The sequence below is a fragment of the Pleurodeles waltl genome, chromosome 2_1, assembly GCF_031143425.1.
Source record: "Pleurodeles waltl isolate 20211129_DDA chromosome 2_1, aPleWal1.hap1.20221129, whole genome shotgun sequence".
Taxonomy (NCBI): domain Eukaryota; kingdom Metazoa; phylum Chordata; class Amphibia; order Caudata; family Salamandridae; genus Pleurodeles; species Pleurodeles waltl.
This window is the reverse complement of record NC_090438.1, coordinates 5,532,976-5,556,336: the sequence shown is the minus strand read 5'-3', so window position 1 is coordinate 5,556,336 and position 23,361 is coordinate 5,532,976.

Here is a 23,361-nt window from a genome sequence, read left to right as displayed (position 1 = left end):
GCAAGGACTTACCTCCACCAAACTTGGACTGAAGAGTCACTGGACTGTGGGAGTCACTTGGACAGAGTTGCTGCCTTCGAGGGACCTCGCTCGTTGTGCTGAGAGGAGACCCAAGGGACCTGTAATGCAGCTTTTTGGTGCCTGCGGTTGCAGGGGGAAGATTCCGTCGACCCACGGGAGATTTCTTCGGAGCTTCTGGTGCAGAGAGGAGGCAGACTACCCCCACAGCATGCGCAAGCAGGAAAACAGTCGAGAAAGCGGCAGGATCAGCATTACAGAGTTGCAGTAGTCGTCTTAGCTACTTTGTTGCAGTTTTGCAGGCTTCCAGCGCGGTCAGCAGTCGATTCCTTATCAGAAGGTGAAGAGAGAGATGCAGAGGAACTCTGATGAGCTCTTGCATTCGTTATCTAAAGTTTCCCCAGAGACAGAGACCCTAAATAGCCAGAAAAGAGGGTTTGGCTACTTAGGAGAGAGGATAGGCTACTAACACCTGAAGGAGCCTATCAGAAGGAGTCTCTGACGTCACCTGGTGGCACTGGCCACTCAGAGCAGTCCAGTGTGCTGGCAGCACCTCTGTTTCCAAGATGGCAGAGGTCTGGAGCACACTGGAGGAGCTCTGGACACCTCCTAGGGGAGGTGCAGGTCAGGGGAGTGGTCACTCCCCTTTCCTTTGTCCAGTTTCGCGCCAGAGCAGGGGCTAAGGGGTCCCTGAACCGGTGTAGACTGGCTTATGCAGAATTGGGCACATCTGTGCCCAAGAAAGCATTTCCAGAGGCTGGGGGAGGCTACTCCTCCCCTGCCTTCACACCATTTTCCAAAGGGAGAGGGTGTAACACCCTCTCTCAGAGGAAGTCCTTTGTTCTGCCATCCTGGGACAAGCCTGGCTTGACCCCAGGGGGGCAGAAACCTGTCTGAGGGGTTGGCAGCAGCAGCAGCTGCAGTGAAACCCCAGGAAAGGCAGTTTGGCAGTACCAGGGTCTGTGCTACAGACCACTGGGATCATGGAATTGTACCAATAATGCCAGGATGGCATAGAGGGGGCAATTCCATGATCTTAGACATGTTACATGGCCCTATTCGGAGTTACCATTGTGAAGCTACATACAGGTAGTGACCTATATGTAGTGCACGCGTGTAATGGTGTCCCCGCACTCACAAAGTTCAGGGAATTGGCCCTGAACAATGTGGGGGCACCTTGGCTAGTGCCAGGGTGCCCTCACACTAAGTAACTTTGCACCTAACCTTTACCAGGAAAAGGTTAGACATATAGGTGACTTATAAGTTACTTAAGTGCAGTGAAAAATGGCTGTGAAATAATGTGTGCATTATTTCACTCAGGCTGCAGTGGCAGGCCTGTGTAGTATTTGTCAGAGCTCCCTATGGGTGGCAAAATAAATGCTGCAGCCCATAGGGATCTCCTGGAACCCCAATACCCTGGGTACCTCAGTACCATATACTAGGGAATTATAAGGGTGTTCCAGTATGCCAATGTGAATTGGTGAAATTGGTCACTAGCCTGTTAGTGACAATTTGTAAAGAGAGAGCATAACCACTGAGGTTCTGGTTAGCAGAGCCTCAGTGAGACAGTTAGGCATCACACAGGGAACACATACCTATAGGTCACCAACTCATGAGCACTGGGGTCCTGGCTAGCAGGGTCCCAGTGACACATAACAAACATACTGAAAACATAGGGTTTTCACTATGAGCACTGGGCCCTGGCTAGCAGGATACCAGTGAGACAGTGAAAACACTCTGACATACACTCACAAACAGGCCAAAAGGGGGGGTAACAAGGCTAGAAAGAGGCTACTTTCTCACACAACCCCCCCCAAACGAAGGACAATAAGGCTAACCTTGGCCAGTTGAGACTTTATTGTCTAAGTGGTGATAAGTAGAGAGTAGCTCTGCAATAGACTGGTTACTCCCTTTATCATCCACTATATGGTTACTTCCCTGTGGGGATGTAAACCACCCTGTTTGAAGTTTTTTAGCTAAGCAACAATGTGAAGATGTATTTTCAGAGTTTCTATCAGTAATTTTTAGTTTAGAGCAGTGGGAATTGTCCACTGAACCTATTTGTAGTGATGGAAATGCCAGACAGGGATGCTGTCTCAGAAAAGCCATAGCTGGGCAAAAACTTTGTCCATATGGCTGAAAGAGAGAACAGGGATGCTGTTTCTCTTGAGTTGGAGCAGGGCAGGGATGCTGTCCTATGAGCTCCACACTAGGGCAGGGATGCTGTCCTAAGTGTTGTGAGGCAGTTCAGGGTTTCTGCACTAAAGGTTCTCTGGGAGGGTTGGAGGGATGCTCCATGTTAACTAAAATGGTGCTCTTTTTCTCACCAATGTTAGTTATCCCACAGAGAGGTACTTCTACATCAGGGAGTCCAGCTTTGCCAGCTGATGATTCCCTTGGAACAGGTGCCACCCCAGGAGAGGTTTCTCCCACCACAGGAATGGTATCCTGAATGGTAGGGTGGTTAGGGGATACTGTGATACCCTTTTTACCTGTTGATGGAGAGGGATCCTGAGTTTTCAGGCCTTCTCTCCTTTGCTTTTTCATTTCAGTAGAAATGAGAGGGAACAATTCCTCTGGGATGCCCAGCATGGCTGCATGGGCATAAAACTCTACCTCGGGGGGCGTGGCTTCGGGCGTCAAGATGGCGGTCGCACTCTGAGAGTGATCTGGACCCCTCCGTCATCCGCCCTCAGAAGCCGCCATCGAGAGGTCTACCATGCTGCCCTGGCCGCCCCTGTGAGCTCCTGGACCTCGGGGAGGCCTCCGGCGCTAGCGCTGGCTCAGTCCGAGCCGTGAGAGCTGTGAGGGATGGATGCGACCGGGTCGGTGGGTCTCCTAAGATGGCGGCCGGGCTGACGGCGCCGGGATGCGCCTCGGCGTTGCAGCCCGCCCGCTGACGGGGCCTCCTCCGGCGCGGGTGCCTTGTGCGGGGCTGGAGTGCCTGGGGCGAGCTGAAACCTGGTGCCCCCGGGGGACGGGAGAGCGACGAAGCCGGCGTTCTCCGTTGGTCCTCGGAGGGCTGGACTATGAGGTGCTGGACCCGTGGGCCCGGCGTGAGGCCCGGAGAGAGTGAGCCCCGGGAGAGGGGCTCCCCTGCCTGACTCGAGTGGACGTGGTCGGGCCCCTGGACAGGGGCTTGCCCGCTAAGAAGACCGCGCGGAGTGTCCTACGGAGGGCGTCTGGACCGGATTCTGCAGTCCGGAGCCCACAGGCCGGCTTGTGATACCCTGCCTATGCGAGGGGAGAGTAGCGAGGACGACGTGGAGGAGGTGAGCTGTGCGGCTAAGGGGACGTGATTGTGCGGCACGGCCGCTGATCCTGGGCGACTGGGGTGAAGTGGACGCCCGCGGCCCCCCCTGGTCCGCCCGCGCAGGAGCGCAGTTGCCCCTCACGCCAGAGAGGAGAGGAGGAGGGGAGAAGAGAGATCGGGGCCCCCCTCCCCATAAGTAAGCAGCGTAATGGGAACTCAGTAGGGCGCAGCGGGCCTGAACATTAAGGCTGTGCCCTGCGATTCACAATCCTTAATTTTAAAGAGACTCCCCAAAGGCTTGCCCCTATTCCGCAGCCGCAATTTTGATAAAGCACGCCAATAACCTCGGAGATGGGAATTTAATTGCGACGCGCTGGGGCTCGCGGATGGTCATCGAGCCCCACGACTTCCCGTCTTTCCAAAACTGTCTGATAGGAGAAGAAACCGGCCACGGGGCAATCCAGCTACACATGACTGAGTGGAAGCCAACAAATTCAAAGGTCCTTGACATATTTCGCTGGCACACCCTGTTGGGGCCCGACCGCTGTGTCTTCCCTGTAGATGCGCTTAGGGTGCTGAATTTGGACGGAAGAGCTGCATAATTCGATCTGGGTTCTCCATCCCCTCCCTCCGAGATAACATGGGGAAAGACAGAGCAAGTAAACACCCTCCACCCTCTCAACCAAAGATTGATCAATTTGCAACGCCAACAGGTCCGAGAGGGGGCGGAGAGACAGCCGCGGGGGACCCAACACCAGACGGAGTGAATGCCATCCTCCTGGCAATCCAGTCTTCGCAATCAGCTGTAGAGACTAAAATCGGAGAGGTGCGTGAGGAGATGGGCCTTATCAGGCAGGACCTCAGAAATGCGGCAAATCGGATCACTAACGTGGAGGGCAGAGTCTCTTGCAACGAAGACGAACTAGCTGACCTTAGAACCAAGGTGGCCCAGTTACAAACTCGAACAGCAGAATTACATAGCCGGGCAGAAGATGCTGAAAATCGATCGAGACGAAACAACCTACGTTTTGTAGGATTCCCGGAAGGCGCGGAAGAGGATAAAGCCACAGAATTTTTAGAGCAATGGATCAAAAGCTGGATGCCAGACCAATCTCTTTCACCTTGGTTTGCAGTGGAACGTGCGCACAGGGCCCTTGGTCCTCGCCCCCCTCTGGGCGGTCCAAAACGGCCGATGATTGCCCGAATCCTCAACTTTAGAGATCGTGACAATATCCTCAAAGAGGCGAGGCGCTCTGAAAATCTTCAGTGGGACAACTACAAAATCTTAGTATTTCCAGACTATACCCGGGAGGTCCAGGTCCGCCGCCGCTCATATTAGCAAGTGAAACAAAAACTTAGGGCGATGCAGCTTTCGTACATGCTCCTTTTTCCTGCGAGACTCAAAGTTATTATGGCAGACAAGGCGTACTTCTTCGATTCCCCGGAAGAGGCATGGGACTGGCTGACTGAGGAGGGCGTCGGGGCTCGGAGGGGCCCGGCGGCGCGAAGAGGGGAGCCCTTCCAGGTGGATCCCCCCCCCCGCTGGTGGGCCCTGGCGGGGTCGTAAACGTACTAGTCTCGAAGAGGAAGACGAGGACACTTGGACACTTCTGTGAACGGAGAGGCGATGGGAGAGGCTGGCCCACAAATGGGAGGGTTGCCCGTTGAGTCTCCGACGGGACAGATTCAGGCGCAGGCCGAGGAGGAGGGCCGTCTGAGTCAATCCCCAGCGCTTGGCTGACGTGTTCCATGGAGCCCCGAATGGAGCGAATGGGGAAGTTTGGAGAGTCTGGTCCACCTTGAAGAAACCCGTGATGGGCTACAGCGGGGATACAGGCTCCCCTCAAGTACTGTAAAATATGGCTTGACTTCTAGTGAACAATTGTAAATGATCCGTCTTAATGGAGGGGTCCATCACTCCACTCCTATGGCAGTCCTTATGGCTGTCTTGTTTTGGTTGACGGTTAGGGCGACAGATGCTTCCTGGGTGGGTGTATGGGGTGGGGGGCGGTTTTGGGGGAGGAAGGTTAAGTTAGGGTTAGATAGATGTATTTTGAGTATTGCGCTATTAAGTTTTAATTGGTCATTCCTTAGCCCACTGACTGGCATCCAAAGCTGTAAGACTCCCACGCAACCCACGTCTGGTCCACATTGACACAAATCATTTCTTGGAATGTGAACGGGCTGCTAGATAAGATCAAGAGATCTGCAGTAATTAACACTCTCCGTAGATATTCCCCATTGGTAGCCCTATTGCAGGAAACACACCTCATGGGAACTAAATGCCCTATGTTGGCCCGAGGGGGATTTGATAGGGTCTATCACGCAGGCTTCTCTAGGGGATCAAGAGGGGTAGGTATCCTGCTTCATCGCTCACTGCCCATGGTGTTAACATCTACGAGATCCGATCCACAAGGCAGATTCATAGTAGTCTCAGGACTACTTTGTGGCGTGACATTGAATCTTGTATGCGTATATGCCCCCCCAGCGGGATTTGACACCTTCTTATGTTCACTTCGACATGTGGTGGCGGGACTCCCCCATGGAATCACAATAGTAGGAGGAGACTTTAATGCGGTTCTAGACCCTAGATTAGATGTGTCAGGAGATGTCACAGCGGGCAGGTCGGCCCGAGCCACAGGCCTTAAGAGTTGGGCAGACAGCCTAGGCCTATGTGAAGTGTGGAGAACTTGGCACCCTATGGAGCGTCAATATACGCACACGTCTGCTGCCCATCAGACACACTCTAGAATTGATCTAATATTTATGCCGGCCATGGACTTCTCCGGTGTCACGGGAGCAGAGATACTGTCCCGTGGGGTGTCGGATCACGCACCGGTGCGAGTCCAACTGGGCGGAGTAGACCTCACCAAGCGCCCGGTATGGCGCCTAAATGCTTGGCTCTTGCAAGATGAAGATTGTGTCCTCGAGATTAGAGATCGTCTCACGCAGTACTTTGAACTGAATGTGGGAACAGTCCAGTCGTCAGGCACGCTATGGGCTGCCTACAAGGCTACCTTGAGAGGGCAGGCTAAGTGCCTCTTGCGAGCACGTGAGCGCATTCGTGAGTCACGTGTGTCCGAGTTAGAAGCGGTAGCGTTAAAACTGGAACGCCAGCAAGCAGTCTTATCCGAAATCTCCACACTGAGGCAGCTCACCAGGGTCCGAGAGGAAATTAAACACCTAACACTTGAGTCAGCGAAGCATATGTGGAGGGCATCGTCCGCCCGAATTTATGGCTGGGGGGACAAAAATGGGAAGCTCTTACACTGGTTGGCCACTCGACCCTTAGCTAACAAATTCATTCCCGAAATTAGAGATAACACAGGTACCCTTCACAAGACACCCATCGAGATTGCACAGAGTTTTGCTTCCTATTATGCATGCCTATACGCAGAACACCCCCGGCCTACGGTTGAAAAAGCTTCCCCCCTCCTGAACGACATAACACTCGCCAGAGTGTCTCAGGCGACTAGGGACAGGCTGGACGAAGCACTTGACCTAGCGGAAGTAACGAGTGCGATCGCCAGTCTGGCTTCAAGCAAGACACCAGGTCCGGATGGGTTTCCTGCGGAACTGTACAAGAAATGTAGTGACATTCTGGCCCCACACTTACTTGAGATGTATAGAGAAGCCGAGCAGATAGGTCACCTCCCCTCAGGGATTGACCTTGCTACAATAGTAGTAATCCCGAAGACCCAGCCCCCATCGCCAAATTGCTCGGCTTATCGGCCTATCTCCCTCCTCAACACTGAGATCAAGGTGCTTGCCTTGATCCTTGCCAATAGATTAAAAGAGGCAATGCCCGTCTTGGTGCACCCTGACCAATGCGGCTTCATGCCTACGCGGAGCACCAGGCACTGTATTAGGCGTCTACATTTAGCCTTAGCACACCGTAAAATCCTGTCACACACCCCTCTAGCGCTGCTCCTACTTGATTTCGAGAAGGCCTTTGATACAGTGGATTGGTCCTATCTTGAACAAGTACTTATAAAAAACGGCCTTGGACCCAAGTTCCGAGGTCTTGTGGGACTGCTCTACTCTAATCCGACGGCTCAGGTCCAAGTAAACGGAGTGGTCTCAGGGGTGTTCCCGATCGGGCGTGGTACCAGACAAGGATGTCCACTATCCCCCTTACTCTTCGCATTAATAATAGAACCCCTGGCGAAGTTATTTCGAGAGGATCCTCTGATGGAAGGCTAGTCTTGGCCAGTGTGTCCTGAAGACCGTGTGGCACTTTATGTGGACGATGTCCTATTATACATAGCCAATCCGGCCAGGAGCGGTCCCCGTATCATGCAAATTCTGGATGTCTTCTCGGAGGCATCGGGTCTCGCCCTAAACCCCCAAAAATCCCTGTTGGTTCCGCTCCATCAATCTAGAGATTGTATGGACTGGCAACAAAGTATTCCAGTGCGAAGAAATAGCTTTAAATACCTGGGGGTGCATGTCGCAATGCTCCCTGAATTAGCATGGGAGCTCAATGTCACACCTTTAACCAGAAGAATCAAAGACGATCTTCAACGTTGGAAGGACCTTCCTCTTAATTTGCTGGGAAGAATCGCACTCTATAAGATGATGGCCCTTCCCAGACTTCTCTACCTCCTTCAAAACTATCCTAACCCTATCCCCATGAAATGGTTTAGAGACATGGACTCGCTAGCACGCCAATTTCTATGGAGTGGTACCCGTCCCCGGCTAGCGCTTAAAACCTGTCAGAGAGATGTTAATGAAGGGGGCTTGGGAATGTCTAATGTCCATTACTACCACCTGGCGACGCAACTACTAGTGATCAACGACTGGTTGGGGGGGGGTTGGACAGACCCGGCGTACCGTCTGGAACTCCAGACATTGACCTACCCCATGATCTTTGACGCCCTATATGGTGGTAAGATCACTCGTGAGACCCCTGGGGTGACAGGGGTGGTGCTGCAGGGATGGTGGACGGCTCAAAAGATCTCGGGATGGTGGGGACGCCTTACTCAGCAGACCCCACTGTGGCAGGGGACCTGCTTGGGCGAAGTTGTGGGTCTTGAGGGATTCCAGAAATGGGATATTATAGGCATCTCTACTCTGGGTGATGTATGGGAGGGCACGAGCATGCGTTCCTTTGAGGATCTCCAAGAAATCTTTGCACTAAATAAGACACAGTTCCACAAGTACCTCCAAGTACGACATGCCCTTCTGACGCAGGTCCAGCCAGGGAATAGCATACCCGTAAGCAGTCCTATGGAGAGGAGGGCTCTGATGGGGAATCTGGGCAGGGGAGGTGTCTCCCAGGTGTATCGCACATTAATCTCTACTACGGCCTGCTCTCTGGAGGAACTTCGTCAGAAATGGGAGGGATGGGTGGGCCCTCTTGAAGAGGAGGACTGGACTGAATCTTTGGCAGCTCCCCACTCCCTGACTATGACGACACGTCTCCGACTAGTACAGACATATTATCTTCATACTGCTTACCTTGCACCCTCCAGATTGCACAGAGCAGGACTCCGGCCTACGGCTGATTGTCCCCGCTGTATGAGCCCTAAAGCTGATTTTTTCCATATGGTGTGGTCATGCTCGGTTATCAGTACATATTGGAAGATGATCTCGCGTGAGGTCTCGTTGATTCTGCAAGTAGACGTGGCGCTGACACCATTGACATCCCTATTAGGGGTTATGGGAGAATCGGGACTACGTAGAGCAGAACGTACCTGGCTGGGGGTGGCATGCCTAGTGGCCAAAAGAGACATCGTGGCGGACTGGAAAGCCACTATGGCTCCGGCCCTGACCAAATGGAGGAGGGGAATGGACTGGTGTGCCCAATGTGAAAAGCTCGTATATGAGGTTAGAGGGTGTCCGAGTAAGTATAACAAGATCTGGGGGAAGTGGGACGGAATGACATTTTAACCCCCTGGGATGCGGACCGACACAGTGGAAAGAAGAACCCTTACACACTCCACCAACTCCTTTGGAAGAAAATGAGACACATACGTGGCACGTTGGTATTGACATGTACCGTCTATCTACTCAAGGTGCTGTCTGGGGCTTTGGAGCTGACCACTGTTTGGTGCCCATTGGCGCCTTGTTACTTTATTTTTAGTATATAATTGTATTGTTTGTTTTGTATTACTTTATTTTATTGCAAAATCAATAAAAATTCGTTATAAAAAAAAACTCTACCTCAGCCCAACCTGAGGCCTCTAGGTCATTACCTAAGAGACAGTCTACAGGTAAGCTAGGTGATACCACCACCTGCTTAGGGCCAGTAACTCCACCCCAACTAAACTGAATTATAGCTAAGGGAAGAAACTTAGTGGAGTTATGGACATCAATAATTTTATACTGTTGTCCAATGATGTGTTGTTCAGGAGCCACTAGGTTTTCAGTCACCAACGTGATACTGGCACCTGTGTCCCTGTAGGCCAAGGCCTCAACACCATTTATTGAAACTGTCTGCCTGTACTTACCCATTGTAAGGGGACAAGCAGCCAGTGTGGCAAGGCCAATGCCACTAGGTGTGACAGAAACTGTCTTGGGACTGACTACCCCAGTTTCTATTATGGACCCATAAGTGAACCCAACTACACCCTTAACTTGACTGTTGCCAGCAGTCCCACCACTAGTACCACTACTGCTAGGGGCACTAGAGCTTGATGTATTAGTGGTGGTAGGCTCAGGGGGTTTACCTGGACAGGACTTATCCCCTGGCCTATGGCCTTTGTTTTTACACACAAAGCACCAAGGCTTTTTAATGTGTGTGGGTTGAGAAGAAGAAGAAGAATTTGTTTTATCCCCACCCCCTGAAGAGTGTTTAAGATTTGAAGTGGGATCTTTGGTTTTACCCTTATCCCCATGCTTATCTTGAGATTTTTCACCATTTTTCTTCTTATTGCCATCTTTGTCACCCCCTGTATGAACTTTTCTGTTCACCCTTGTTCTGACCCATTTGTCTGCCTTCTTTCCCAATTCTTGGGGAGAGGTCAGATCAGAGTCTACCAGGTACTGGTGCAACAAATCAGACACACAATTATTAAGAATATGCTCTCTCAGGATCAAGTTATACAGGCTGTCATAATCAGTAACTTTACTGCCATGTAACCACCCCTCCAAGGCCTTCACTGAATGGTCAACAAAATCAACCCAGTCTTGTGAAGACTCCTTTTTGGTCTCTCTGAACTTTATCCTGTATTGTTCAGTGGTTAATCCATAACCATCCAGGAGTGCATTCTTAAGAACTGTAAAATTATTGGCATCACTTTCTTTCACAGTAAGGAGCCTATCCCTACCTTTTCCACTAAATGATAGCCATAGGATAGCAGCCCACTGCCTTTGAGGGACGTCCTGTACAACACAGGCCCTCTCAAGTGCAGCAAACCACTTGTTAATGTCATCCCCCTCCTTATAAGGGGGAACTATCTTGTGCAGATTCCTTGAATCATGCTCTCTTGCAGGATGACTATGGGGAATACTGCTGCTGCCACCATGGGTTTCTAAACCCAACCTCTGTCTCTCCTTCTCTACTTCTAAGGATTGTCTATCTAAATCCAGCTGTTGCTGTTTAAGCTTCAGTCTGGATTGCTCCACTCTCAATCTATTGAGCTCCCTTTCTAACATTCTGTCATCAGGGTGGGTGGGAGGGACATTCCTAGACACAGAAGTATGGTGAGAATGGACAGAAGGAGACCTGTCCCTTACAGAAGGCACCCTAACAGCTTGGCTAACAGTATAATGTGAGAGCACACCATCTGTATGGTGTGATTCAACATCTGTACCAACTATGCTAGACTGTCTAGTAATGGGCAGGCTGAGAAGTTTCTTTCCTGAATCTTTTCCTGGGGGAGTCCCTGGATCAGATTGGGAACCATTTGCTGCTTTTTCAACAGATGTGGCCCCTATGGCCTTATCTTGTTCTCTAAGCATATTAAGCAACAATTCCAAGGAAGGATTCTTCCCTACACTCAAACCTCTCTCTATGCAGAGACTCCTTGCTCCTTTCCAGCTAAGGTGATCATATGCAATCTTGGACAGATCAACATTTTGGCCTGTGCCAGACATTTTTAGAGAGAGTTAAAGTGATAGAAAAAGAGAAAAAAGTTTTCAGAACTTTTAGAAAGACAGAAAAAAACTTTTTAAACTTTTAAGAACTTTTTGAAAGTTTAGAAGTACTTTTCAGCACTTTAGAAAACAGTGAAAAGAGGAAATGCAAAACTTTTTAGCAATGTGTACACACACTGAACTTGTTTTGTATATTTTTCTCTTATGAAAAGTACAATGACAAGAGTGGTAAGTAGTCTCAAAGCACTTATCCCACCGCTGCACAACCAATGTAGGAGGCTGGACTGGCTTGTAGTGAGTACCAAGGGGTACTTGCACCTTGCACCAGGCCCAGTTATCCCTTATTAGTGTATAGGGTGTCTAGCAGCTTAGGCTGATAGATAATGGTAGCTTAGCAGAGCAGCTTAGGCTGAACTAGGAGACGTGTGAAGCTACTACAGTACCACTAGTGTCACTTGCACAATATCATAAGGAAACACCATACACAGATATACTAAAAATAAAGGTACTTTATTTTTATGACAATATGCCAAAGTATCTCAGTGAGTACCCTCAGTATGAGGATAGCAATTATACACAAGTTATATGTACACAATACCAAAAATATGCAGTATAGTCTTAGAAAACAGTGCAAACAATGTATAGTTACAATAGGATGCAATGGGGACACCTAGGGATAGGGGCAACACAAACCATATACTCCAAAAGTGGAATGCGAATCACGAATGGACCCCAAACCTATGTGACCTTGTAGAGGGTCGCTGGGACTATTAGAAAATAGTGGGAGTTAGAAAATTAGCCCTCCCCAGGACCCTGAAAAGTGAGTGCAAAGTGCACTGAAGTTCCCCAAGAGACAAAGAAGTCGTGACAGAGGAATAATGCAGGAAAGACACAAACCAACAATGCAACAACTGTGGATTTCCAATCTAGGGTACCTGTGGAACAAGGGGACCAAGTACAAAAGTCACAAGCAAGTCGGAGATGGGCAAATGCCCAGGAAATGCCAGCTGCGGGTGCAAAGAAGCTTCTACTGGACAAAAGAAGCTGCGGTTTCTGCGAGAACGAAAAGGGTTAGAGACTTCCCCTTTGGTGGACAGATCCCTCTCGCCGTGGACAGTCGTGCAGAAGTGTTTTCCCACCAAAAGAACGCCAACAAGCCTTGCTAGCTGAAAATCGTGGGGTTAGCGTTTTTGGACGCTGCTGTGGCCCAGGAGGGACCAGGAGGTTGCAAATTGGATCAGGAGGTAGAAGGGACATCGAGCAAGACAAGGAGCCCTCTTAGCAGCAGGTAGCCCCCAGAGAAGTGCCAGAAACAGGCACTACAAGGATGCGTGAAATGGTGCTCGCCGAAGTTGCACAAAGGAGTCCCACGTCGCCGGAGACCAACTTAGAAAGTCGTGCAATGCAGGTTAGAGTGCCGTGGACCCAGGCTTGGCTGTGCACAAAGGATTTCTGCCGGAAGTGCACAGGGGCCGGAGTAGCTGCATAAGTTGCGGTTCCCAGCAATGCAGTCTAGCGAGGTGAGGCAAGGACTTACCTCCACCAAACTTGGACTGAAGAGTCACTGGACTGTGGGAGTCACTTGGACAGAGTTGCTGGATTCGAGGGACCTCGCTCGTCGTGCTGAGAGGAGACCCAAGGGACCTGTAATGCAGCTTTTTGGTGACTGCTGGTTGCAGGGGGAAGATTCCGTCGACCCACAGGACATTTCTTCGGAGCTTCTGGTGCAGAGAGGAGGCAGACTACCCCCACAGCATGCACAAGCAGGAAAACAGTTGAGAAGGCGGCAGGATCAGCGTTACAGAGTTGCAGTAGTCGTCTTAGCTACTTTGTTGCAGTTTTGCAGGCTTCCAGCGCGGTCAGCAGTCGATTCCTTATCAGAAGTTGAAGAGAGAGATGCAGAGGAACTCTGATGAGCTCTTGCATTCGTTATCTAAAGTTTCCCCAGAGACAGAGACCCTAAATAGCCAGAAAAGAGGGTTTGGCTACTTAGGAGAGAGGATAGGCTACTAACACCTGAAGGAGCCTATCAGAAAGAGTCTCTGACGTCACCTGGTGGCACTGGCCACTCAGAGGAGTCCAGTGTGCTGGCAGCACCTCTGTTTCCAAGATGGCAGAGGTCTGGAGCACACTGGAGGAGCTCTGGACACCTCCCAGGAGAGGTACAGGTCAGGGGAGTGGTCACTCCCCTTTCCTTTGTCCAGTTTCGCGCCAGAGCAGGGGCTAAGGGGTCCCTGAACCGGTGTAGACTGGCTTATGCAGAATTGGGCACATCTGTGCCCAAGAAAGCATTTCCAGAGGCTGGGGGAGGCTACTCCTCCCCTGCCTTCACACCATTTTCCAAAGGGAGAGGGTGTAACACCCTCTCTCAGAGGAAGTCCTTTGTTCTGCCATCCTGGGACAAGCCTGGCTTGACCCCAGGGGGGCAGAAACCTGTCTGAGGGGTTGGCAGCAGCAGCAGCTGCAGTGAAACCCCAGGAAAGGCAGTTTGGCAGTACCAGGGTCTGTGCTACAGACCACTGGGATCATGGAATTGTACCAATAATGCCAGGATGGCATAGAGGGGGCAATTCCATGATCTTAGACATGTTACATGGCCATATTCGGAGTTACCATTGTGAAGCTACATATAGGTAGTGACCTATATGTAGTGCACGCGTGTAATGGTGTCCCCGCACTCACAAAGTTCAGGGAATTGGCCCTGAACAATGTGGGGGCACCTTGGCTAGTGCCAGGGTGCCCTCACACTAAGTAACTTTGCACCTAACCTTTACCAGGTAAAGGTTAGACATATAGGTGACTTATAAGTTACTTAAGTGCAGTGAAAAATGGCTGTGAAATAATGTGTGCATTATTTCACTCAGGCTGCAGTGGCAGGCCTGTGTAGTATTTGTTAGAGCTCCCTATGTGTGGCAAAAGAAATGCTGCAGCCCATAGGGATCTCCTGGAACCCCAATACCCTGGGTACCTCAGTACCATATACTAGGGAATTATAAGGGTGTTCCAGTATGCCAATGTGAATTGGTGAAATTGGTCACTAGCCTGTTAGTGACAATTTGTAAAGAGAGAGCATAACCACTGAGGTTCTGGTTAGCAGAGCCTCAGTGAGACAGTTAGGCATCACACAGGGAACACATACCTATAGGTCACCAACTTATGAGCACTGGGGTCCTGGCTAGCCGGGTCCCAGTGACACATAACAAACATACTGAAAACATAGGGTTTTCACTATGAGCACTGGGCCCTGGCTAGCAGGATACCAGTGAGACAGTGAAAACACTCTGACATACACTCACAAACAGGCCAAAAGTGGGGGTAACAAGGCTAGAAAGAGGCTACTTTCTCACACCATTCCAATTGGTAATCATACATTCTGGCTGGACCATTCAGATTGGGCCAGCCTGCTTGTAGTGCCACAGTGAGCAAACAAATAATGCACAGGAATGTAGCCCACACAGATTACTAACACCTGAGATGAATTCAAACATGAGGCTCATCATTATTCTTGTTGCATCCTGGGACCCCATTTTTTTAAGTGCACTTGATCCATCCGCGACTCTTGACATTGTGGATTTCAACCTCTGACTACAGACCTTGGTCCTCATGTGGGAAACAGTATTTACAACATGATTTTCACATCGCATTGCCTTTACCATGCATTTATTAGCACCCAAGTGTTTACCGTGTAGAGACCTTTCCGCGCATTCCTTTCCCACACATTTAAGGTAAGTATAGAGGTTTGGGGGTCTACCCCAAAAAAGATAAAATTTAAATATATATAAACATATATAGATTTAACATTACCTTAGTTAGACTTGTAATGTGTGGCAATGGCATGAGAGGTAAAAGCACATGTGTGCTAAACATTTGTTGGGTAAAATATGTGTTGTAAAGGCATGCAATGTCTTTACCTGCATTGTTCTGTCTCCATGTCAGGGGGTTAACCTCATCCATTATGTGTTTTCTGGATTTTTCAAGTGGCAGAGCCCAACACGTCCACTCAGCCATGTCCGCAGGGGTCACTCCTGATATCATTACTCGTTAATATTTACGTCCTACCACATTCCTCAGTCATCTCTAAACATTAGAGGAAATTCCATAACAAGCTGAGGATGCCCTTTTAGTGGTCCAGCTATCAGGTGACCAAATCAACATACAGCTCTGGTTCAATGTTTCCATGATGTTAAAGCATAGATGGAAAGTTGTCAACAGCAGTTAAAGAAGGGCAAAACTCAATTGCACTCAGTCGTTGCACTGATTGGACTGGATGCTGTTAAGGTTTTGCCCCTCTATGAGGGGTGCTTTTAAGGCTTTGCCTCCCTTAGAGCGATGCCTTTAAGGCTTTGGCTCTCCATCGGATATGCTCTTAAGGCTTAGCTTTTCCATGAGATATGTTCTTAAGCTGTCGCGGCTCGTGCAGATTCCTGGGGGCCGAATGGCGTGCACGGGGGGATTGGTACATTTAAAATTATTATATTAAAACATTTTGAAACGTACCTTCTCCACTGCTCCTCTCTCCCGCGTCGTCACTGCATGCAGGCACAGGCTCCCAGCCTGCCCTGTGGCCTATCCTGACGCTGCTCAAAGCAGCATCAGGATTGGCTGGGTGCTCCCAGGCAGACTCAGAGCTCTGTGCGCATGTATTTTTAGCCGGCCTGAGACAGCCGGCCAAACATACATGCGCAGTGAGGGGGAGTGCACAGCACTACCCCTCATTGCATGTCACTCCCATGGCCACACCCCTTTCAAAGAAAATGATATTAAACATGGTTTATTGTCCTTTTCTTTGAAAGGTTTTGCAGCTGCTGGCGGGTGGGGGGGCACTCTTCAGCCCTTATGAAGGAGCCACCCTGTCTTATGGATTTGTCTCTCCATGAGAGATGCTGTTAAGGCTTTGACTCTCCATTAGAGATGCTCTTAAGGCTTTGCTTCTCTTAGAGAAACGCCTTTAACCCCTTCGCTGCCAGGCCTTTTCCCCCTCCTGTGCCGGGCCTTTTTTTGCCTATTTGGGGCAGTTCGCGCTTAGGCCCTCATAACTTTTTGTCCACATAAGCTAACCAAGCCAAATTTGCGTCCTTTTTTTCCAACATCCTAGGGATTCTAGAGGTACCCAGACTTTGTGGGTTCCCTTGAAGGAGGCCAAGAAATTGGCCAAAATACAGTGAAAATTTCGTTTTTTTCAAAAAAATTGGAAAAAGTGGCTGCAGAAGAAGGCTTGTGGTTTTTCCCCTGAAAATGGCATCAACAAAGGGTTTGTGGTGCTAAACTCAGCAGCTTCCCAGCTTTCAGGAACAGGCAGACTTGAATCAGAAAACCCAATTTTTCAACACAATTTTGGCATTTTACTGGGGCATACCCCATTTGTGCAATTTTTTGTGCTTTCAGCCTCCTTCCAGTCAGTGACAGGAATGGTCATGAAACCAATGCTGGATCCCAGAAACCTAAACATTTCTGAAAAGTAGACAAAATTCTGAATTCAGCAAGGGGTCATTTGTGTAGATCCTACAAGGGTTTCCTACAGAAAATAACAGCTGAAAAAGAAAAATATTGAAATTGAGGTGAAAAAACCATCAATTTTTCTCTACGTTTTACTCTGTAACTTTTCCCTGCAATGTCAGATTATCGAAAGCAATATACCGTTACGTCTGCTGGACTCCTCTGGTTGCGGGGATATATAGGGCTTGTAGGTTCATCAAGAACCCGAGGAACCCAGAGCCAATAAATGAGCTGCACCCTGCAGTGCGTTTTCATTCTATACCGGGTATACAGCAATTCATTTGCTGAAATATAAGGAGTAAAAAATTGCTATCAAGAAAACCTTTGCATTTCCAAAAAGGGCACAAGATAAGGTGTTGAGGAGCAGTGGTTATTTGCACATCTCTGAATTCCGGGGTGACCATAGTAGCACGTGAATTACAGGGAATTTCTCAAATAGATGTCTTTTTTACACACACTCCTATATTTGGAAGGAAAAAATGTAGAGAAAGACAAGGGGCAATAGTACTTGTTTTGCTAATCTATGTTCCCCCAAGTCTCCCGATAAAAATGGTACCTCACTTGTGTGGGTAGGCCTAGCACCCGCGACAGGATATGCCCCAAAACACAACATGGACACATCACAGAAAACAGAGCTGTTTTTAGCAAAGTGACTACCTGTAGATTTTGGCCTCTAGCTCAGCCGCCACCTAGGGAAACCTACCAAACCTGTGCATTTCTGAAAACTAGAGACCTAGGGGAATCCAAGGAGGGGTGACTTGTGTGGCTCGGACCAGGTTCTGTTACCCAGAATCCTTTGCAAACCTCAAAATTTGGCTAAAAAAACACATGTTCCTCACATTTCTGTGGCAGAAAGTTCTGGAATCTGAGAGGAGCCACAAATTTCCTTCCACCCAGCGTTTCCCCACGTCTCCCGATAAAAATGATACCTCACTTGTGTGGGTAGGCCTAGCGCCCGCGACAGGATATACCCCAAAACACAACGTGGACATATCACAGAAAACAGAGCTGTTTTTAGCAAAGTGACTACCTGTAGATTTTGGCCTCTAGCTCAGCCGCCACCTAGGGAAACCTACCAAACCTGTGCATTTCTGAAAACTAGAGACCTAGGGGAATCCAAGGAGGGGTGACTTGCGGGGCTCGGACCAGGTTCGGTTACCCAGAATCCTTTGCAAACCTCAAAATTTCGCTAAAAAAACACATGTTCCTCACATTTCTGTGGCAGAAAGTTCTGGAATCTGAGAGGAGCCACAAATTTCCTTCCACCCAGCGTTCCCCCACGTCTCCCGATAAAAATGATACCTCACTTGTGTGGGTAGGCCTAGCGCCCGCGACAGGATATGCCCCAAAACACAACGTGGACATATCACAGAAAACAGAGCTGTTTTTAGCAAAGTGACTACCTGTAGATTTTGGCCTCTAGCTCAGCCGCCACCTAGGGAAACCTACCAAACCTGTGCATTTCTGAAAACTAGAGACCTAGGGGAATCCAAGGAGGGGTGACTTGCGGGGCTTGGACCAGGTTCTGTTACCCAGAATCCTTTGCAAATCTCAAAATTTGGCTAAAAAAACACATGTTCCTCACATTTCTGTGGCAGAAAGTTCTGGAATCTGAGAGGAGCCACAAATTTCCTTCCACCCAGCGTTCCCCCAAGTCTCCCGATAAAAATGATACCTCACTTGCGTGGGTAGGCCTAGCGCCCGCGACAGGAAACGCCCCAAAGCGCAACGTGGACATATCACAGAAAACAGAGCTGTTTTTAGCAAAGTGACTACCTGTAGATTTTGGCCTCTGGCTCAGCCGCCACCTAGGGAAACCTACCAAACCGGTGCATTTCTGAAAACTAGAGACCTAGGGGAATCCAAGGAGGGGTGACTTGCGGGGCTCGGACCAGGTTCTGTTACCCAGAATCCTTTGCAAACCTCAAAATTTGGCTAAAAAAACACATGTTCCTCACATTTCTGTGGCAGAAAGTTCTGGAATCTGAGAGGAGCCACAAATTTCCTTCCACCCAGCGTTCCCCCATGTCTCCCGATAAAAATGATACCTCACTTGTGTGGGTAGGCCTAGCGCCCGCGACAGGATATGCCCCAAAACACAACGTGGACATATCACAGAAAACAGAGCTGTTTTTAGCAAAGTGACTACCTGTAGATTTTGGCCTCTAGCTCAGCCGCCACCTAGGGAAACCTACCAAACCTGTGCATTTCTGAAAACTAGAGACCTAGGGGAATCCAAGGAGGGGTGACTTGTGGGGCTCGGACCAGGTTCTGTTACCCAGAATCCTTTGCAAATCTCAAAATTTGGCTAAAAAAACACATGTTCCTCACATTTCTGTGGCAGAAAGTTCTGGAATCTGAGAGGAGCCACAAATTTCCTTCCACCCAGCGTTCCCCCACGTCTCCCGATAAAAATGATACCTCACTTGTGTGGGTAGGCCTAGCGCCCGCGACAGGATATGCCCCAAAACACAACGTGGACATATCACAGAAAACAGAGCTGTTTTTAGCAAAGTGACTACCTGTAGATTTTGGCCTCTAGCTCAGCCGCCACCTAGGGAAACCTACCAAACCTGTGCATTTCTGAAAACTAGAGACCTAGGGGAATCCAAGGAGGGGTGACTTGCGGGGCTCGGACCAGGTTCTGTTACCCAGAATCCTTTGCAAACCTCAAAATTTGGCTAAAAAAACACATGTTCCTCACATTTCTGTGGCAGAAAGTTCTGGAATCTGAGAGGAGCCACAAATTTCCTTCCACCCAGCGTTCCCCCACGTCTCCCGATAAAAATGATACCTCACTTGTGTGGGTAGGCCTAGCGCCCGCGACAGGATATGCCCCAAAACACAACGTGGACATATCACAGAAAACAGAGCTGTTTTTAGCAAAGTGACTACCTGTAGATTTTGGCCTCTAGCTCAGCCGCCACCTAGGGAAACCTACCAAACCTGTGCATTTCTGAAAACTAGAGACCTAGGGGAATCCAAGGAGGGGTGACTTGCGGGGCTCGGACCAGGTTCTGTTACCCAGAATCCTTTGCAAACCTCAAAATTTCGCTAAAAAAACACATGTTCCTCACATTTCTGTGGCAGAAAGTTCTGGAATCTGAGAGGAGCCACAAATTTCCTTCCACCCAGCGTTCCCCCACGTCTCCCGATAAAAATGATACCTCACTTGTGTGGGTAGGCCTAGCGCCCGCGACAGGATATGCCCCAAAACACAACGTGGACATATCACAGAAAACAGAGCTGTTTTTAGCAAAGTGACTACCTGTAGATTTTGGCCTCTGGCTCAGCTGCCACCTAGGGAAACCTACCAAACCTGTGCATTTCTGAAAACTAGAGACCTAGGGGAATCCAAGGAGGGGTGACTTGCGGGGCTCGGACCAGGTTCTGTTACCCAGAATCCTTTGCAAACCTCAAAATTTGGCTAAAAAAACACATGTTCCTCACATTTCTGTGGCAGAAAGTTCTGGAATCTGAGAGGAGCCACAAATTTCCTTCCACCCAGCGTTCCCCCATGTCTCCCGATAAAAATGATACCTCACTTGTGTGGGTAGGCCTAGCGCCCGCGACAGGATATGCCCCAAAACACAACGTGGACATATCACAGAAAACAGAGCTGTTTTTAGCAAAGTGACTACCTGTAGATTTTGGCCTCTAGCTCAGCCGCCACCTAGGGAAACCTACCAAACCTGTGCATTTCTGAAAACTAGAGACCTAGGGGAATCCAAGGAGGGGTGACTTGCGGGGCTCGGACCAGGTTCTGTTACCCAGAATCCTTTGCAAACCTCAAAATTTGGCTAAAAAAACACATGTTCCTCACATTTCTGTGGCAGAAAGTTCTGGAATCTGAGAGGAGCCACAAATTTCCTTCCACCCAGCGTTCCCCCACGTCTCCCGATAAAAATGATACCTCACTTGTGTGGGTAGGCCTAGCGCCCGCGACAGGATATGCCCCAAAACACAACGTGGACATATCACAGAAAACAGAGCTGTTTTTAGCAAAGTGACTACCTGTAGATTTTGGCCTCTAGCTCAGCCGCCACCTACGGAAACCTACCAAACCTGTGCATTTCTGAAAACTAGAGACCTAGGGGAATCCAAGGAGGGGTGACTTGCGGGGCTCGGACCAGGTTCTGTTACCCAGAATCGTTTGCAAACCTCAAAATTTGGCTAAAAAAACACATGTTCCTCACATTTCTGTGGCAGAAAGTTCTGGAATCTGAGAGGAGCTACAAATTTCCTTCCACCCAGCGTTCCCCCAAGTCTCCCGATAAAAATGATACCTCACTTGCGTGGGTAGGCCTAGCGCCGGCGACAGGAAACACCCCAAAGCGCAACGTGGACACATCCTAAATTTTGGAAAAAAACAGAGGTGTTTTTTGCGAAGTGCCTACCTGTAGATTTTGGCCTCTAGCTCAGCCGGAACCTAGGGAAACCTACCAAACCTGTGCATTTCTGAAAACTAGAGACCTAGGGGAATCCAAGGAGGGGTGACTTGCGGGGCTCGGACCAGGTTCTGTTACCCAGAATCCTTTGCAAACCTCAAAATTTGGCTAAAAATACACATGTTACTCACATTTCTGTGGCAGAAAGTTCTGGAATCTGAGAGGAGCCACAAATTTCCTTCTACCCAGCGTTCCCCCAAGTCTCCCGATAAAAATGATACCTCACTTGTGTGGGTAGGACTAGCGCCCACGAAAGGAAAGGGCCCAAAACACAACGTGGACACATCACATTTTTTTATAAAAAGCAGTGCCTACCTGTGGATTTTGGCCTGTAGCTCAGCCGACACCTGAGGAAACCTAGCAAACCAGTGCATTTTTGAAAACTAGAAACCCAGGGGAATCCAAGATGGGGTGACTTGCGGGGCTCTGACCAGGTTATGTTACCCAGAATCCTTTGCAAACATCAAAATTTGGCCCAAAAAACACTTTTTCCTCTCATTTCGGTGACAGAAAGTTCTGGAATCTGAGAGGAGCCACAAATTTCCTTCCACCCAGCGTTCCCCTAAGTCTCTCGATAAAAATGGTACATCACTTCTGTGGGTAGGCCTAGCGCCCACAAAAGGAAATGGCCCAAAACACAACGTGGACACAACATATTTTTTCACAGAAAACAGAGGTGTTTTTTGCAAGGTGCCTACCTGTGGTGTTTGGCCTGTAGCTCAGCCGGGGGGGGGGGCAGAAATGCCCTAAAATAAATTTGCCCCCCCAACCCCCACCCTCCCCCGCCGGGAGCGACCCTTGCCTACGGGGTCGCTCCCCCTGCGTGACATTGGCACCAAAAAACAAATCCCCGGTGCCTAGTGGTTTCTGCCCCCTTGGGGGCAGGTTGACCTAAACTCAGCCAATCTGCCCCCAAGGGGGGCAGAAATGGCCTAAATACAATTTGTCCCCCAGGGGAGCGACTTTTGCCTGATGGGTCGCTCCCCATCTCTAAAAAAAAAAAACAAAGAAAAAAAAAGAAAAATTCCCCTGGCGCCTAGAGGTTTCTACCCCCCCCCCCCCCCGGGGGCAGTTCGGCCTAATAATAGGCCGATCTGTCCCCCGGGGGGGCAGAAATGGCCTAAAATAAATTTGCCCCCCAACCCCCACCACCCCCCCGGGAGCGACCCTTGCCTACGGGGTCGCTCCCCCTGCGTGACATTGGCGCCAAAAAACAAATCCCCGGTGCCTAGTGGTTTCTGCCCCCTTGGGGGCAGATTGACCTAAAATTTGCCAATCTGCCCCCAGGGGGGCAGAAATGGTCTAAATACAATTTGCCCCCCCAGGGGAGCGACCCTTGCCTGATGGGTCGCTCCCCATCTCTAAAAAAAGAAACAACAAAAAAAAAAACACACAAAAAAAAAATTGCCCTGGTGCCTAGAGTGTTCTGCCCCCGCCCCCGGGGGCAGTTCGGCCTAATAATAGGCCGATCTGTCCCCCGGGGGGGCAGAAATGGCCTAAAATAAATTTGCCCCCCCAACCCCCACCCCCCCCCCGGGAGCGACCCTTGCCTACGGGGTCGCTCCCCTTGCGTGACATTGGCGCCAAAAAACAAATCCCCGGTGCCTAGTGGTTTCTGCCCCCTTGGGGGCAGATTGACTTAAAATTGGCCAATCTGCCCCCAGGGGGGCAGAAATGGTCTAAACACAATTTGCCCCCCCCAGGGGAGCGACCCTTGCCTGATGGGTCGCTCCCCATCTCTAAAAAAAGAAACAACAAAAAAAAAAAACACAAAAAAAAAATTGCCCTGGCGCCTAGAGTGTTCTGCCCCCCCCCCCGGGGGCAGTTCGGCCTAATAATAGGCCGATCTGTCCCCCGGGGGGGCAGAAATGGCCTAAAATAAATTTGCCCCCCCAACCTCCACCCCCCCCCGGGAGCGACCCTTGCCTACGGGGTCGCTCCCCCTGCGTGACATTGGCGCCAAAAAACAAATCCCCGGTGCCTAGTGGTTTCTGCCCCCTAGGGGGAAGATTGACCTAAAATTGGCCAATCTGCCCCCAGGGGGGCAGAAATGGTCTAAATACAATTTGCCCCCCCCCCAGGGGAGCGACCCTTGCCTGATGGGTC